At 45.6% G+C, this 3,946-nt stretch overlaps 1 pseudogene; it reads left to right on the top strand.

Moving 5' to 3' along the window:
* Positions 1-2,029: 2,029 nt before the first annotated feature.
* LOC132374080 (embryonic polyadenylate-binding protein 2-like) lies at positions 2,030-2,824 on the top strand (annotated as a pseudogene).
* The last annotated feature ends 1,122 nt before the right edge of the window (positions 2,825-3,946 follow it).

The raw sequence follows: 3,946 nt of genomic DNA, 5'->3' as shown, positions 1-3,946 counted from the left end.
TTTAAACTGCACAGACTTGGCTCTGAGCCTGGGCACCTGAGGATCCCCCCAGACAGTGCACTTTGGAAGAAGATGTACAAGGAGCAGCTAAGCCATTTGGACTTGAACTCTGGGGAGGCAGAAGCTCCCCCCACCCTCTGCCCTCTGTTGGCTGATGTGACACCTGTTTGTAATGTACACCAGTCTGTTTCCACAAAAAAAAAAAAAAAAAGAAAGAAAGAGGTGGTCCAAATGGACTAACCAGTGAAATGTGTTCTACAGCCAGAATAGGGAATATTTGTCATAGCCCAGTGTAATTTCTGCCATGGACCAATGTCTATCATATCTCCCATTTTCCCTTTTCAACATGGAGTTCCTGTTGTGATTAACCTGTGTCCACTGAGTTACTACATATTGGCCATGCTGTGATTAGATCATTTCCCTTTTAGTTTAAAGACCACCAGATCAAGGGAAGACTATCTTTTTGGGAGGATGGGTGGGAGATGCTCTGAGGAAACAGCCTGCTTTCTGTTGGTCCTCAGATATCTCCACCTAGTGAGTCTGTATGATTTGTGCTGTGACATTCAGAGCCAAACCTCTTCAATAAAGAGTTGAATATTTTATATATTTGTAAAAAGTTTAAAATTTTTAATTATTTTGGTTCCTAGCATATATTGTTCCCTCCATGACACAATTAACCTCAATAATGAATATTATTTTTTTAAAAACAAAACAACTCAACAAAATAAATTATGATTCTAAATTTGATCTTCTCATACTGTGGACTGAAAAAAACCTAATCTCTTATAAAATAAAGATAGGACCAGCTGACAATTTCTGAAAAACAAATCAAGGGAAGACTATCCTGATCTGATGGACGGGACTGAGCACCACCCACAGATCCTGGCTGTTCACCCAGAAGCTGACTCAAGTGGGACTCTGTTCCCATTAGGGGGTGGGGATGTGCTACATAGGGAAAAGGTACACACACAGATACTCGGCTAGCCCAAAGAATTGGCTATACCGAAGGTTACTAATGATGGATGCTTACCTAATGTAATAGCTATATATCTATATCTATTTTTTAAACCAGCCTTCCCAGTTTAATGGGAAAACACAAGAAGCACTCCCATTAAAGCCAGGAACAAAATAAGAACGTCCACTATCACCCTTATTATTTACAATGGTTCTGGAAATACTAATCAAAGCAATCAACAATAAGCAGAAATATAAAGTATAAAAAAATTTAAAAGTGAAGGCAAAGTTATTTGTAGTTGGTATGATTATCAACCAATAAAAGTCCAAGACAATAAAAAAATTTTGTAGGCTGGATGGATACAAAATTAATATAAAGAATTTAATAGCCAGTTAGAGTTATCAAGGAAGAAAATATCTCATTTATAGTAACCAAGAAGGATAAAATATACAGAAATAACCTAAGATGTGCAAAATCGATGTGAAGAAAATTTAAATTACCCCTGAGGGATGTACACCAAAAAACGACTTGCATTAATGGGAAGATGTGCCATATTCTTAAATAGGAAATACCTCATATGCAAAAAACAAAACAAACAAAAAACCCAAGCAAACTTTTTTAAGAAAAGTCTCCTTTTAAAAGCAATGTGCAGGGGCTTCCGTGGTGGTGCAGTGGTTAAGAATCCGCCTGCCAATTCAGGGAACAAGGGTTCGAGCCCTGGTCCGGGAAGATCCCACATGCCGCGGAGTAACTAAGTCCGTGAGACACAACTACTGAGCCTGCGCTCCAGAGCCCACGAGCCACAACTACTGAAGCCTGCGCGCCTAGAGCCCGTGCTCCGCAACAAAAGAAGCCACCGCAAGGAGAAGCCCGCGCACCGCAACAAAGAGTAGCCCCAGCGGCAGCTCGCGAAAACCCAAGCACAGCAACGAAGACCCAACGCAGCCAAAAATAAATAAATAAAATAAATAAATTTTTTTAAAACTTTAAAAATTAAAAAATAAATAAAAGCAATGTGAGGGCGTGGAGGCGAGCACTGAGGCCTGGCCTATCTCCCCTCCTGCCCCGGCCGCCATGTGGCCCTTCCTCAGCCGCGCTCGCTTCCCGCACCCCACGCGGGGCTGATCCCGGAGGGCTTCCAGACCCCGAGGCCCAGGGCGGGGGGCCTGGTGCCGGGCCGGGAAGACTCCTCTGGGCCCCAGGGCTGGAGACAGGGAGGAGGAGGAGACAGGGGAAGCGGGGAAAGAAGACGAGGAAGACGCGGGCTTCCTGCCGTCTCTCTTGGAGAGGGAGGACCTGGCCGAGTGCCCGGTACCGGACCGGGAGCTGGAGGCCATGAATCTGGAGCTGTGGGCCATGCAGCAGGCCCAGGGCCCAGAGGGGTAAGAGGAAGACGCCGGGGCCCTGCTGGCCGGGCAGCTGCTGAGCCCCGAGCCAGACACCCCCATGGAGACGGTGGAGGCCGACCACAGACCCATCTACATGGGCAATGTGGGCTACGGGGGCTCGGCCCAGGAGCTGGAGGCCTGTTTCAACCACTGCGGGGAGATACCCCAGGTGGCCATCCTGTGCGACAAGCTCTCCCGACACCCCAAGGGCTATGCCTGCATAGAGTTTGCCACCAAGAGCTCGGCCCAAGCCGCCGTGGAGCTGAACAAGAGCGTCTTTTAAGGCCGGGTCACCAAGGTGCTGCCCAAAAGAAACAACTTACCAGGGACCAGCTCCACGGACGCCGGGAGCCTTCAGGGACACCCAGGCGCCAGGGGGGGACCCTCCGCCCACAGCAGCCTCCAGGGTAGGGCCCGTGTCGGACCAGGAGGGCGGAACCTGGGGCGTGGCAGATTCTCCCCGTGGTATTCACCGTACTGAAGGGAGGACCCGATTTTGAGAGTGAGGCTGCAGCTGGGTCGAGTGTAAACACCTGTGCTCCTCGTCGGCCCATTTACTCTGCGCAGAATCACTGCCCCGCCCCCCTTCGCTCGGCGCGAGGACGGCTCAGAACGCACGGCCGAAGCCCCCGGTCACGAAACAGCGCACGGGGTGGGCCTGGCGCCGGGGCTAGTGGGGGCTTTGGAGGGCACCGGGCAAAGCTGCGGCTAGGTGAGGCCCAGGCGGCGCTGGGTATGCTCCCGGTCGACCAACGCCTTTTATAGAAAAGTAGAATCGTGTGTCTTAATGGTTATTTTTTTAAAACAAGCAATGTGAAAATGGAAATAGACCCACAGACACAGAAAATGAACTTATGGTTACCAAAGGGGAAAGGGGGGGAGGGATAAATTAGGTGCTTGGGATTAACATACACTACTATATATAAAATAGATAACCAACAAGCACCTGCTGTAGAGCACTGGGAACTATACCCAATATTTTGTAATAACCTATAATGGAAAAGAATCTGAAAAAGTATATATATGTGTGTGTGTATGTATATATGTCTGTGTAACTGAATCACTGTGCTGCACACCTGAAACTAACACAACACTAAATCAACGATACTTCAATAAAAAAATAAAATAAAAGCAATGTGAGAGGACTGCCAGATATTAAGATATATTACAATACTACAGTAATTAAGTTAACATGGTGCTGTCACATGAAAGGACAGATAGATGAACAGAATTTAAAGCCCCCAAAGATACCCATCAATAAATGTGTGTATAAATAGATAAACATTTAACATATGATAAAGATGATATTTTGAATCAGTAAGAAAAAGATTTTTTTCAACAAAATAAAATAATGTTAGGAAAACTAAATAGCCAGATAACAAGGCTGCCACACATTGCAAATATTTTTTCCTAATTTGTTGTTGGTCTTTTTACTTTGTATGTGGTGTTTTTTTTGCAGTGCAGGTGTTTTTTATTTCTATTTTGCTTTATGTAGTCAAATACATCAATCTCTTTTACTATGACTTCTGGGAAAGTCTTGCCCATTTTGAGATTAAAACTATTTTCATATTTTCTACTAATACTTTATGACCTTATTTTTTTA

Source organism: Balaenoptera ricei, chromosome 11 (genome assembly GCF_028023285.1).
Source record: "Balaenoptera ricei isolate mBalRic1 chromosome 11, mBalRic1.hap2, whole genome shotgun sequence".
NCBI classification, from domain to species: domain Eukaryota; kingdom Metazoa; phylum Chordata; class Mammalia; order Artiodactyla; family Balaenopteridae; genus Balaenoptera; species Balaenoptera ricei.
This window is presented reverse-complemented; position numbering and strand designations above follow the sequence as displayed.